The sequence below is a fragment of the Sorex fumeus genome, unplaced genomic scaffold, assembly GCF_029834395.1.
Source record: "Sorex fumeus unplaced genomic scaffold, SorFum_2.1 ptg000033l, whole genome shotgun sequence".
Classification (NCBI taxonomy): domain Eukaryota; kingdom Metazoa; phylum Chordata; class Mammalia; order Eulipotyphla; family Soricidae; genus Sorex; species Sorex fumeus.
In genome coordinates this window covers 12,902,159-12,917,807 of record NW_026606090.1, presented here as the reverse complement: position 1 = coordinate 12,917,807, position 15,649 = coordinate 12,902,159, and the positions used below count along the sequence as shown (strand labels likewise).

General features: G+C 39.3%; 1 protein-coding gene across 1 annotated transcript in view; it reads right to left on the bottom strand.

The window, feature by feature from the left end:
* TNKS (tankyrase) overlaps nt 1–15,649 on the bottom strand; it is a 191,223-nt gene that overhangs the window by 150,854 nt on the left and 24,720 nt on the right. The window lies entirely within an intron of this gene.

Genomic DNA, 15,649 nt, shown 5'->3' with positions numbered 1-15,649 from the left:
AAGTGGCTAATCTTACACCACAACATTTTTTTAAAACTATGTAAACACTTTTTTTTTTTTTTTGCTTTTTTGATCGCACCCAGCGATACGCAGGGGTTACTCCCGACTCTGCAGTCAGAAATCACTCTGGCGGTGCTCAGCAGACCATATGGGATGCTGGGAATCGAACCTGGGTTAGCCGCGTGCAAGGCAAACACCCTACCCACTGTGCTATTGCTCCAGTCCCACACCACAACATTTTCTATTCTACTTTAAATTTTAGTTTAGAAATTACATCAGTTATTTTCCTAAGGTTTCATGGAATGATATGACAAACCAGGATAAAGTTGTTCCTTTAATCTAGAGGAGACAAAGAATAGAACTCTTAATTTTTCATTGTTTAGGAAATAAGTAATTTTTAAATTTTTTTTCCTATAGGATTGAGTAAATCACCCTGTTACCAGTTTGTCCTAATGACAGCATTCAATCACCATTTCCCACTCCACCTCACTCCTATACCCAGACTGAAAAGAAAATTTTATCTCCTCTGACATTTTTCTTCTCATTTCAAGTAGGTTTTAATACTCAGAAACAGCAAAAATGATGCCCTCTGGCAGCTCAAAAACTATTTACCCATGACTAATTCATTTTTTAAAATATTAATCACTGTGCATACATCTTCACTTTTATAAATCACAGAAAAATCACTGGAACTTCTATTAAATATTTACAGGGAAAATATTTAAACTATATTAATAAATTTCCATTATTCTATTCGCGAAGCCTCTCCTGTCTCAGTTAAAAGACATAATTTGCAACCAGAAAAAAAAATTAAGGACTTATAAAATCTTAATTCAGTTTCACAAGATTACAAAGAATATAAAATAAAAGACAGAACACTAACTCACATCAATGATAACAGAGAACAGCATACAGGAATCACCAACCAGTCACTAAGCTTTCATTGGGTGTCAAGATATAAAAATGGCCTTTAAGAACACATTCCTGTCTCCGCCCAAGGGAAAAAGAAAAGGAAACACGCAAGGACTGAGGCACTAGCTGCTTTATTGTTCTGTTTCATTTCCCACAACAGCCGATGCAACAGGCACATGGTGTCTATTTTATAAAGGAGATTCACAGTCTTTACATGGATAAACCAGAACTTATACTTTCATGCCAACACTTGATTTCTGTCTTTTCAGTCTACACAGAGCCTGGATCTTCCCTAAATTATGGCTGATTTTCTTTGCCTTAAGAATTCTGAAAGGCACATCAACATCTACCTCATCTACTACTCCCATCACCAATGCTCTCTTCCTAATCCCATCACAATACATACCTGAAGTAGAGCAGAAAACCAGAACATGACAGGTAGAATTTCTGCTCTTGCATTCTCAATGCATTTACCCAATTTTTTTTTAAAAACAACACTCAAAACCAGCCCCCCAAAAGCAAAATAAAATATATGCCTTCTACCTTTAATACATGATTATAAGATGACTGGTATATTATAAGCATCTGAACACACAATAGAATACCTTTTTGTGTTGTTTTTGTATTGAAGCCATACCCAACAGTATTCATGGCTTACTTTGGGGTCTGAGCTCAGGGATCATTACTGACAATGGTCAGGTAACTATATTTGATGCTGGGGATCAAACCTGGGTCACACACAAGCAAGCACCTTACCCACTCAACTCTCTCCAGCCCATAATGCCTTAATTTCTTATTTATTCCATCATATCTGAGGGCAGGATATTAAATACCTCAGAGTAAAGCTTACATTCTAAACACTAGATTCTGTTTATAGATGAACATACACTGCATTTTAAAGTGAGAATTTGCAGACTCACAAATGCATCTTGGAAGAGAGCAGCACACCGCAGAGATGTCTCCCCACCCTGTGCCAGGCTGATCTCACCAGGAAACCTCGGAGGGGGGCGGGTGTGTCCCTCTGCCTACCCCAAATGACCCCAGCAGCTGCAAACCTCCAGGACCCAATCACCGCCACGTCCACGGCTGACTTTCACAGCCTCATCCCAAGTCCTCCATGCATGAGAATGTACCCGCTGAAAAATCCAGGTATGCGGGACGAGTGACTGAAAACTCCAAGATTCACAATGTCAGGATGGGCGACCTCCCCCTATCTCACTGCCCTTCCAGTTTCCTGGCAGTCATACCCATGAACATCCTCTGGACTCCTCTAAGTGCATTAACAGCCGTGATACACAGACTCACAAATGAATCTTGGGAGAGAGCAGCACATCACAAGAGATGCCTCTGGACCCCAAATATTTAAAAATTTTACAATTCCAGGAGCTTTTGTGGTCAAGTGACAACTCATACTATTCATAACAAGAAATACAAGCAAATTATTTAGCATCTGCCTATGGGGCAGGCTTGGGTGGTGGTGGGAAAATTCAAAATAATGGTGATGGGAAGGTGTAATGGTGGTGGGACTGGTACAGAAATATTGAATGTAAAAATTATTGTGAACTTTATGAAAATCAAATTTTAAAAGTTTTAAATAAATAAAAATAAGATTAAAAATAAAATAAAAATTAGCAAATTTGAATACTCCATGGGCTGGAGCGATAGCACAGTGGTAGGGCGTTTGCCTTGCACTCAGCCAACATGGCCGACCCGAGCTCGATTCCTCCGCCCCTCTCAGAGAGCCCGGCAAGCTACCGAGAGTATCTCGCCCGCACGGCAGAGCCTGGCAAGCTACCCGTGACATATTCAATACGCCAAACACAGTAACAACAAGTCTCACGATGAAGATGTTACTGGGCCCGCTCGAGCAAATCGATGAACAATGGGAGAACCGTGACCGTGAATAATCCATGAACTAAGAATATAAAACAAATTTGTTAAAGCCTGAAACAACAAGTGTGAATCTTCCCGATTTTCCAGTTAGTCAGCAAAGAAGGGAGAAGGACTCTAAAGATCTTTTATTCTAATCTAGATTCTCCTTAGAAATACCAGTTAACACAGAATTGTACAAAGCCAGGGTGCAGATCAAATATGCTCAAATTTCAGATAACATGAGAACGATGTAAAGTGGGAACTGACTAGTTACAGGATTTACTTTCCTATAACCCCAAACACATACTCTTCATCTCACTGAAATTCACCAATTGTTTTGAATCATCCTGATTAGCTAAAAGTAAGGGGCTGGAGCAATAGCACAGCGGGTAGGGCATTTGCCTTGCACGTGGCCAACCCGGGTTCGATTCCCAGCAACCCATATGGTCCCCCGAGCACCGCCAGGAGTAATTCCTGAGTGCATGAACCAGGAGTAACTCCTGTGCATCGCCGGGTGTGACCCAAAAAGCCAAAAAAAAAAAAAAAAAGTAAATGCAAAGGTGCATCTAATTAGATATTCTGGAACAATAAAGTCATGCTTAAAAAGTCTATGAGGCTTTTTTTGTTGTTCTTGTTTTTTGACCTAATTTCCCTCCCCTTCATTTAAGCAACATTGATGTATTTGTTAAGGCCTTAAAATGCAGTTGTAAATTCATATACTGCAGCTTTTCTGGGAATTCTAATAAAATGCAATCAACAAATATAAAACCATTATTATCCTAAATGCCATTAAAGTCCAAAATGATCAGGTAAACGGGTGAATACGCGATCCTTCTTGAAAACAGCTGAACATACGAAGCCATGTAATTAAGAAAAAATTGTATCTTGTCAGCTGGGATTATTTCAGAAGGGTAAAATTGCTATCATCAGTTCTCAGCTATTCTCCTTTTTAAGATCAGTATGGAATACTGCCAATGTTTATTTTTATGAAAATGCTACACTTAAACTTATTTAAGAGATCTCAATTCAGTCTTTATATGGGAAATAGATGATAAAAATGCCAAACAGAGGTATTCTGGCAGGAAAAGAAAAAAAAAAGAGAGACATGAAACAAAAGTCAATCAAATTCTCAAGGCTTCACCAAATTTTCAACACATTTCTGAAAAGAGTAAGGAAGTATAGGAAATCTCATTATTTATTTATTTATTTTTTTGCTTTGTGGGTCACACCCAGCAAATGCTCAGGGGTTACTCCTGGCTTTGCACTCAGGAATTACTCCTGGTGGCGCTTGGGAAACCATATGGGATGCCGGGAATCGAACCCAGGTCGGCCACATGCAAGGCAAAAGTGCTACCCGCTGTACTATCGCTCCGGCCCCAGAAATCTCATTTTTAACTCGGCATATTTATGGAAAAGATCTTGGCCAGAAAATATGACAAACTTCATCAAGAGCCCCAATGAAGCTCTCTGGTAGCTACAATTTCCTGGGTACATAATAAGAAGTGTGACTTCTAAGGAATTTACCCTAATTAAGGTGGACAAATGCAAGAAACAGTTCATTGTCTCCTCAACATATTACAAATACAACTTTCATATGACTGTGAGATCCCACTCCTGGAGTTCTACCCCAAGAACACAAAAATATTAATTGGAAAAGACATATGTATACCGATGTTCAAAGCAGCACCTTTACCAACAGCCAAGACCAGGAAACAACACAAATGCCCAACAGCAGGGAAGTAGATAAAATTGTGGCAGGTATGCACAACTGAATACTTGATATTCGACTACAAGAAAACATGCAATTTTTTGCAGTTTGCAGGAACTCGGGAGGGAATTGAAGGATATCATAATGAGCATGATGGGTCAGAAAGCAAAAGACAATTAACAGAAAATTTTGCTTATATGTAGAGTATAAAGAACAAAGAAAGGGATTAGATAATCCTCAATGGAAACAAAGTCTCATCAATGGGAACAGAGGGAGGGAAGAGGGAAAGGAATTATAGGGAAATGGTGAAGATGTTTTATAAGTCTGGTAGAGTATTATGAAACTATAAAATAACAAATTCAATTCCACTGTAAACAATGATACCTCAGAATAGAAAATATGTGGAAAAACAAGTCTAACACTATTAGTTCTCTGTGGCAGAAAACTAAGAGAACTAACAATCTATCAGGTAAGAACCAAGTGAGGAAGGTCTAAGCAAAATACTAGAGGAGCATCAAACAAGGCACTAACCAATTTGAAACATACTCAAGTTCACACTACCTGATTCAATTTAAGAGATGTTACCTGGTTCTGTGGCTGTGTAAGAAAGTAAATATATTTTGATTACAGCAATGTGAATTAACTTAACCTTATGTATGCAGCAATTATATATACAAACTATTACATAGAGGGAATTTTATGCTATGAGTATGATGACCCTAGTTCACTTGAAGATGAGATCCAGGACATTATTCTCTGTAACTGCAACCAAACAAGTCATTCTTCTTAATCATTCCATCGTTGTTTAACTCAATTTCATAAGATGTGTGAACAGTCAGAACAATCTATGTAACACAGGATTAGAATCCTAGGGGCTTAGTGAAGTAATTCATTTCTTGCTCACACTGCAAATTGAACAAGTTACTGTAGAGGAATTCTCTTACGCACAGGCTCTATCTGAAGAGGCCCTCCCGTTGATCGTCGATTTGCTCGAGCGGGCCCAGTAACGTCTCCATTGGAGACTTTGTTGTTACTGTGTCTGGCATATCGAATACTCTCGGTAGCTTGCCGGGCTCTCCGAGAGGGGCGGAGGAATCGAACTCGGGTCGGCCATGTTGGCCGCTTGTAAGGCGAACGCCCTAAAATGTACCCCAATATGAGGCCAGAGTGATGACAGGACAGCACGTAGGGTGCTTGAAGGATATACATTTTGTACACAGCAGACCCTTACACAGCTGACCCTGACTCAAACCCTGGCATCCATGAGCGACTCCTGAGCAGAGTCAGGAGTAAGCCTTGAGCAGTGCCCAGTGTGGCCCCAAAACAAACAAATGTACTGCAATAACCAATGTAAGAACCATACTCGAGTTTTTACCACTTCAGCTCAGAAGTTATATATTTTGCTCCCACCTACTATTTTGCTGGGAAAGAAAAGAGGCAAGCAAATATATTTCATGGAGAGGGTACAAAGAGATGTTACCTGGTTCTGTGGCTGTGTAAGAAAGTAAATATATTTTGATTACAGCAATTTGAATTAACTTAAACTTATTATGCAGCAATTATATATACAAAGAACAAAACACATCAAGAACAAATCACAACTCAACAGCAAAGACAAACCCAATTAAAATTAAACAAAGGATGTGAAGACCTTTTTCCGCAAAAAATATACAACTGGCCAACAAGGACATAAAAAGCTGTTCAACAATAACTTATCAGGGAAATGCAAATAAAAATCACAAAGAGGTTCTGGAACTGAGTGCGCACAATGGTATTATACTGAAGATACAGTGCAAAATAAGGCAAAGTTCTTGTGTTTTCTATTCAGGCAGAGTAGGGGAGAGCAGACAGAGGACAAACAAGCAAATAATGTATAATCAAGCAAATATCTAATTTTAGATATAAAATTTATGAAGTCAAATGAAATATAGTCAGACAAGAGGAGGACAGGAAATGATGATACTGTTGTGAGGGAAAGAGCACAGGAATTGACATTCTGAGCAAAAATTTGAGAAAAACGTGGTCTAGGCCATAGGAACAAATACATAAGCTCTCGTGAAGGGGCCTGGTACTTCCTGGAGAGAATGAAGGCCAATGTTGCTGAATGTGGAAAGAAGAGGGAGTATGACAGAGACAACGCCCATGGCACAGGCAACAGTCTGAGTCAGGTCAAATCCCCCCAAAAAGAAGTTTGGGTTTTATTTAAGTGTCATGAGAATCCTTTCATGAATCTGAATTTATCTGATCAGGGTCAACTTTATGGGCATTTAAGTAGTCATTGTACAAAAGCCATGCGTGTTTTAATACTGTCTGGTCATCATCTTGAAATTCTCAATAATTTTTTTTTTTTTTGCTTTTTGGGTCACACCCGGCAATGCACAGGGGTTACTCCTGGCTCTGCACTCAGGAATCACTCCTGGCGGTGCTTAGGGGACCATATGGGAGGTGGGAATCAAACCCGGGTTGGCCACGTGCAAGGGCAGACTCCCTACCCGCTGTGCTATTGCTCCAGCCCCGAAATTCTCAATAATTTTAACTTGAACCTTATATTTTTGTCAACAAAGGTCAACGGACAATGGAGACTGTTTATGAGAAGATACACAGTGGGCAATTAGCACTTCCAAGCACTACAAAAGCATGATTTTAAGACTACTACTTTTTTTTTTTATAAATGATACTAAAGTATCCTTTTAAAGCATGATGAGTTACTAAAGAATATTAATATCTCATGATTAAGCAATTATATGTCAATAGCATACACATGTTATTTATATACAAAACATAAAAACTACATACAAAAATAAGACATTTTGACTTTAATGAACTAGAATTTTATCCAAGCTAGTATGTGTATAAACAAGCTTTATCTAATTAAATGATGACAGCTAAGGGTCTGTCCTTCACTTTTCACAGCAAAGGAAGAGATAAAATTTAATTTTAAAACAAAGAATCCAAAGTGATAAATGAAGAAAATAGAGAAATTCTATTACATATTAATTAGTTGATTGACGTTCCAAATTGGCATAATAAAAGTGTGGACTATAGCTAACAGCTTTTAATAATTCATTTCTATAACCCACTTAGCTTCAATTACAGTATTAAATGGAATATTTTAACATTGTTGGCCTTATCTCTAGTTGTTTACAAATCTGCACAATGACTTTTTAATATAAAAGTATCTGACCCAATATCATGGGAATATTTTTTATCATAAAATTGGGCAGCTGTAATAATTGGAAGAGAGTAATTTATTCAAAGACCTAAGTCTCTCTGACTCCAACCAGTATTCTTAAAGAGCTAATTATTAAATTTTAGGTAGCAGTCTGCATTTGAAATTCTAAGAAAGATATACAGTAAGGAACCTGTTAGTCTCTGTATAGTAAGACAGAGTCAAGAATTATTTGAAAACAAGAAAAAAAAAGCAGATGGTAGAATTCGTTTCTCTAAAATAACGTCACTTGCTCAATTCAACTGTAGTCCCCAAAGAACAGCTCTTTATCAAGGGAATTATGGCTTAACCCCTTTTACTCAGCAGTCTTCCAGCTTTCAGGGTTGTAAGTGGCAAGGCCCTTTGCTGCCTTTTCCCCTTAACAGACACCTCCTTCTTTTTTTTTTTTTATTTTAGTATCCTTTATTTGATTTCATTGTAAAAGTAAGACATAAACACTGAAGATTTAGAGCACACGGCAAGAAGGAGAAAGGGAAGATGCAAACCATTTTTAATCACCCACGTTCTCATCTCCAGAAGATAATTTGTGGGGTTTTAGGTCCACAGACAACTCATTCTTTCTGCCTGGAGAACTTCAGTGCATATTTACATTCCTCAATGTGTCTTTTCTCATCAATACAGCATGCATCTCCATGAGTCCTTCAATCTCAGGACTTGGGATTTGTTGCTTATCATTTATCAATCTCATGACTTGGGATTTGTTGCTTATCATTTATTGAATCATAAGTGATTTCTTCCATCAGATATTTTCTTTCTTTTTTTCCTGGAACTCCTAACACTTTTAAGAGTTTAAAATAATGTTGCCTCCTTGGTTAATTCCCCTCCTTGATTTTCAGGATTTCCATATACTAACATTCTGATCTATGCTGGGGATTATTTCTCTCATATGATCTTCTAGATTACAGGTTACTAATATAATTACTAATTACTAGGGTAGTTTTTACTTCATCTTTTTTATCAACTTCATCAAACAGATTATTTTTGTTTTTAGTGCTATGAACTTTCTTCCACAATCAAATTTAATTTTTATTTTCCTGGAGGGTATTTTTCATTTGGATATTTATGAGCAATTTTAGCAATTCTGGACACATGTTCTAATTGCTCACACTTCCCTTCTTTGAATAGACCCTGGTTCAAAAAAAAATAGTCAAACAGGTATTATTACTTGTAATAGTCTCTCTGCAGCAACATTAACCAAAAAGAATGGAGTAAATCCTTAGTATCACTTAAGCCTACACTCAGATCAAATTCATGCTCTCCAGAGTAGTTTGAAGTACTGTCTCACTTAGTTGTGGTGCTTACTGGGGGCTGTCTCAGGATATCATGGATCACAATTTCTTACAGAACCAAAGAATAAGCTCATGAGCACAGGCATGCAAAGCAAGAATCCTACCACAGTTTTCCTGAAGTCTGGCATATTCTAAACTGGCATTTTATTTTTGATGTTAATAATAGGCAAATAGAAGAAACAGAATTCTACATCACAGACTACTCATAATTCAAGTAAAGATCATAAAAATAATATTGAGAAAAATCAATATTTATGTTCACCTTCCCCAGTACTTTAAATGGACTACCATGCTAATCTTCCAAAAACTCTTCAAAGCATGGCTAGTGGAACCATACTGAACCCTCATCTCATACAGATATAGCTGGTGGGATCAGGATATAAGAGCAACACGTGTGCTTTGCAGCAGTCTGTTTTTCTACACTTTTCTACCTTTCCATCTATCTTTCTACTTCCCTACTTCTGGTACTGTGATTTGGTTCTACACTTAGTATTTTTTATTGTTGTCTTATTTTTGGTTCTTACTGTGGACAACCTGGCAGGCTACCGAATGTAACCTGCCTACACGGCAGAGTCTGGCAAACTCCCCGTGGCGTACCCAATATGCCAAATACCAGTAACAATGAGGGGTCTCATTCTCCTTATCCTGAAAGAGCCTTGAATATGGCACTTTTTAAAATCTCAGGGCTAGGACGAAGGAGACGTTACTGGGGCCCGTTCGAGGCAATCGACGAACAACAGGATGATCGTGATCGTGATTTTTGGTTCACACCTGGAAGTGCTCCAGGGCTACTCCTGCTCTGTGCTCAGGAGTTGCTCCAGGAAGTAATCAGGGTCTTAGTGATACCAGGAGAGAATTCAGGCTTTCTGCCTGCAAAGAAGTAAATACCCACGGGGCTATCTTCCTGGCCCTTGGCTCTACCTTTAAAAATACCAAATGTTAAAATTTTAGCATTCCTAGAACACGTGACCACAAATCTCATACTCTACACCACTGATGTACCAAGAATAGCACACTACATTTGATGGGGTGTAAAGCAGAAGGCAACCTATCTTAAAAGAAAAAAAAATTATATATATATATATACACATATATATAAGCACAATGGCTCAATCTTTAACAACATGTTAGTAATCTGTTATATAAAGACTTAATGGTTTCAGGGTAAAATACAACAATCTTCATACACTTTCCTCTATGAAAATTTTTTTGGATCATTTTTAGCAGATTATTCAAAACAAGCAATACAAAGTAAATTATTTAGGTCCTGCTTTGGGGGCAGGTTTTGGGGATCAGGGTGGAAACATTCACAATACGGTGATGGGAAGGTGTAATGGTGGTGGGATTGGTGTTGGAATATTAAATGTAATAAATTATTGTGAACAACTTTGTAAAAATACAATTTAAAAACATAAAACAAAACAAAGCAATACCAAATGTGTTTCTTGGGGACTAAAGAGCTGGTACAGTAGGTAAGGTGCTTGCCCTGCATACAGCTGGCCAGGGCTCAATTCCCAGCATCCCAAATGGTCTCCCAAGCACTCCCAAGGGTGCAGAGCCAGGAGTAACCTCTGAGCACTGCCAGGTGTGCCCCAAGACAAAAAAAAAAAAAAATCAAATGTGTTTGTTATTCTATATCACATAAAAAATTATGAGTTTCATTATCAAGGAAAATTCTTTGTTTTGGGTGCCATATCTGGCAAAGTTTGACTCAGCTGTGTGCAAGATAAGCACTTTACTTGCTGTAATCTCAGGTCCTAGGAAAATCCTTTTTAAAACTTTGCAAATTGATCTGTCAAACTCCTCAGACTTGATCTAAAAGGGTAGAACGAGGCATACAATATTCAATTTTTTCATCCAGCAATCCCGAAGTAGAAAATTATCCCACATAAACATTTTAGAGTTCCCCAACTATACTAAAATTCACAAAGAGAAACATATAAGCAATCAACCGTTTTAATAAACTTAAAAACCATCCTAATAGGTTCCTGAGAGCTAATTTAGGAGTACAGAAGAGTTTACAACCAATCTTATTTCATAGTAACTATGTTACATGCTTTAATAACAGCTGTCGCCCAATTATATTTTGATTGTAGTTTCAAAGGTGCCCTTTCCCTTCCCTCAACATTTTTAAAGTAACATTTTTAAAGCACAATAACTGAACCAGATGGAAAGTTGTATGTGCCAAAGCCCACTGAGGAGTGTGAGACTGGGGAAATATAAAAATCCATTCCTTAAAAGATTCAAGTACTAGATCTAGCCCCTCATTTCAAGAAAACCTAGATTTAAAAAACAGAAAGGCACTTTTCAATATGTACTTTGCAGAAGAAAATTAGGAAGGGAAGAAGGCAGGCATGATAAGGCAGGCATGATTTTGTTTCAGTAACATATTAAAAGCATTTACAGAATAAAATTTCAGAATATAAGCTCAAGTTTTAAAAAGCCGTTTTATTTAACTATTTGGTCCAGGAGGTTGTTTATTTAGTGAGAGACAACGGTGGAGATGAAAAAAAAATTAGAAATGGAGAAGACTGCAAACAAAAAACCAGACACGATTATTGAAATGATACAGAATGTGATAGTTATATATAGCTAAGCATCGCAATAATTTGAGGAGAAAACAAAAAAACAGGTTAGAGATTGGAATAGGAGAAACCTTGGTAATGGGACCATAACTTTAAATTTTTAAATAATATATATTGCTGGATTTCAGATTCCTTCTTTCACTTGAGTGAAACATGATATTCCAAGCATAGTTCTTCTAAGCCTGCTCAGATTGGGACTGGGGCCTCCTCCATCCAGATCCCACATCTTCCAGTATGTAGGCGTTACACGCACAAACTGCCCCCAGCCCAGTGTTGTGCAATCCCATCAACGGCCAAGACCAAAGACTATAAAACCCTGCTCCCGGAAGCAGGATTATTATCTAGTGCTTACTCTAGAGAACCTGGCAGGCTACCAAAAGTATACTGACCACACGGCAGTCTGACAAACTCCCCGTGGTGTATTCAATATGCCAAAAAAACAGTAACAATGGAGTCTCCATTCTCCTGACCCTGAAAGAGCCTCGAATGTGGCACTTTTTCAAATCTCAGGGCTAGGACGAAAGAGACGTTACTGGGGCCTGCTGGAGGCAATCGATGAACAACAGGATGACAGTGACAGTGACAGCTCTTCCTATTCCTCTTTGGGAGACCTGAATAGCAGACTGTTTTCATAGGGCCCAGGTCCCTGTGGCGTCTGTTAGTGCAGGAAGAACGGTGGAGTCGAAAAGATGTGCCCGGAGCCTGAGATTCTTCGTCCTCTTCTTCAATGCTCTTGAAGGTGTTCCACACCGCTCTCCTCCTCCTACACAGCTCAAGTGCCAGGTCGTTTGTCATGTTGAGTTCTTGAGCTAGGTACACATAACTGCTGCATTCAGAGATATTCATTCCATTGAGAGCAAATGAAAGGTTAGTGACTAGTCCATTTCTCATGAACATTGTCTTCGTGAGATTCAGCTGCAGTCCAACCTTTCCACGCTCAAGGTCAAAGTCGGCCAACATTCGTGCCGCTTGGCTGAGGTTTGGTGTTATAGAACGATGTCATCAGCAAACCGGAGGTGGTGTAGTTGCTGATTGTCTATCTTCGCTCCCATTCCATCCCATTCCAGCCTTTACATGATGTTCTCGAGGGTGGCAATGAAGAGTTTTGGTGAAATAGTATCACCCTGTCGAACCCCTCTCTTTACGTCAATGATCACTACCTTGTAGAATGGTGAGATCCTGGTGATGAATCCGTAATAAAGCTCACAAGGATCCTGATGTACTGGTTTGAGCGCACTGTTTGGCTAGGGATTCAAGCTTCAATGACCACTTCAGTCTCAACAGAATCAAGGGCCTTCTTTAAATCAATGAATGTTATACAGAGTGGCATCTTGAACTCTCGTGAAACTTCAATGAGCTTGGTTATCATGTTGATAAGGTCGATAGTGTTGAGTCCTTTCTGGAACCCAGCTTGCTCACATGGTTGTCTTTTGTGTAGTGTTCTGCCAATCCTATTCAGAATGACGCGAGTGAACAACTTGTAGACGACAGACAACAAACAGGCAGATCAGATAATTGCCAATATCGTGGATGTCTCCCTTCGTGTACAACAGAACAGTCCTGTTGCTTTTCCATTGGGATGAAACCCTGCATTCAGACAGGGAAGGTGTGAAGAGCCGAGCCAGTGTATTTACAAGTACTGGCAGCAGATTCTTCAGGTATCCGGGTGTGACCTTATCTGGACCAGGTGCTGTATGCTTCGTTATCGATGAAATGGCATTTTGGATTTCGGAAGGGAGAACGTTGGGAACGACATATCCATCCCACGAAATTTCGTATGTGGGTAGGTGGACGTGGCTATTGAAGAGATCTGAATAGAAGTTGTGGATAACCTATTCCACTGCCCTTCTGGATGATGTGATAGATCAATCAGGACATTGAAGGGCAGTCATCTTGGTCATGTAGTTGGTGAAGGGGAGGAGGGCATTGTGAATATTTTTCCCAACTTCTGCCGCATTGGCCAACAATGCTGCTCTTCTCTCTTTGAGGTCTTCCTTTATTGCTTCTCTGCACAGCTTTGTGAGCTCGGCCATTAGCTTGTGACTGCCTGAGGCTCGTGCCAAACCACATTGGCGAATGAGCTCGATAGTTTCCGAAGACAGGCGTCTGTTTGTGGCTTTCTCACTCAGCATTCCTCGCATAATCATGGAGGTGCTGAACCAGTCAATCATATTCCTCATCGATGTTGTCAACAACAACATCTTCCCGTGTTGCTGCAATATTGTCAAAGAGCTCCCAGTTGGTAGTTGTTCTGGGAGTTCTCTTCTTAAACTTTGCAGCCCTTTCTCCCAACTCTGTGAAGCAGAATTTCACACAAAAGAGAAGGTGGTCTGATTCTGTTTGGAATTTTGGGACAACAGCGACATCGTTCTGGTAAAACCATGACTTGAATATGATGTGGTCAATTTTGTTGCGGAACTGTCCACCGGGAGACTCCCATGTCCAACATTTAGATTCAGACTTCTGGAACTGCGAGTTACCATGGATGATCTTGGTCAACATGATAAACTCTGACAGTCTCTCACCCTGTTTTTTCCATTCTAAGTCATGGGTCCCAATGTGGAGTTCATATCTTGGCGTTACAATCACCAACAATGATCTTGTAGAAGGTGTGGTCTTTTGTACAGAACTTCTCCAGCTCCATGCAGAACTTCTCAATTTCTTCTTCATCGTAGTTGGATATTGGTGCATAGACAATGACGATAGAAACTGCCAGCAATGACACACGTAAGCGTCTCATTCAAATCTAAGTGTCCAATTCGGGTTGTAAGGCATTCAAATGAATCAATGCTCATGGCCAAGTTTGTGTTGATGAGGACACCAACACCACCTACCAGTCACATGTTCCAAGAATAGTTCTTCTCCAGTGTCAAAAATGGTATGATGTGATCGATGCTTTCTTGTCTCTGTCAGACTTGATCTTCTGCGCTTGCAGCATCAGGTCCTCGATGGATGCTTCTAATGCCAGCATATGTGCATTAAAAGTGCAGACAGTGATTTTAGTCCTTCTTCATTTTGGCGGCCTAGTTCGGCCCTGAGATCTTAGCAGCCTTGCTCGTCCTTCTCAACGCTGCTGTATTGGGGGATCTTTCAGGGTCAGGGGAATGAGGCCCATTTTTGTTGATGTTTTTGGCATATCGAATACGCCACGGATAGCTTGCTAGGCTCTGCCGTGCGGGTGGCATGTTGGTTCGCTCTTCACCAGTTGGCACTGTTGCCAACCCCTTGCCACGATGAGGCGGTGCACCACTGCAGTCAGTGAAACTTCCTACTCCTCACTTATCTACAATAGCTGGCCCCTTCTCTATTTATCATTTATCTACAATAGCTGGCACCCCCTCCATCAATGATCAAGAATCAGGGACACCATCTCATTCGACAAAGCATCGAAAATCAGTAAGGCTACACTAGCACGTGACAGGAACAAATGGAGATGTTACTGGCACCTGTTCAAGCAAATCAATGAGTAACAAGATGACAAGCAATATAAATGATATAGCTGAGTTGTTTTATAGGAAAACTGATTAAAATGGTTATCAAAGCAAAACATACGTAAATCTGGTATGAGCTAAACAAGTATCTACCACTTGAGAAACATAATATCCTCAGGACAATGTACATCTGTCCTCTAGGTTCTTCAACATTTTTACACCTGCAGATCAACAACACCTGTCTTAACCGTGAAGGTAACAGACCAGTGGTTCTACAGCTATAGACCAGCACCATCTATGGATAGTGGGTGAAGACCACAGCCTTAGAAGCTTGTTTTAGATTTCAAATCAAGAGATTTTATACAATGAAGAAGCAAGATCTAAATACATAAATTCATACATACGGAAATATATATACATATATATGAGAAAAATGCTGAATACAGTTTAATATAATCTCAATACATGAAGTGATTGAAAAGTTTTGTTTGAGACTGCTTTTTTCTCTAGTATATAGTCTAAATTGAAGACATCAAACTGAACCACTTTATTTGAATCACTCAAAGCTTTCCAGTACCAATAAAATGGCTAATGCTCTTTTTCAGCAACATAACATCTTTGCC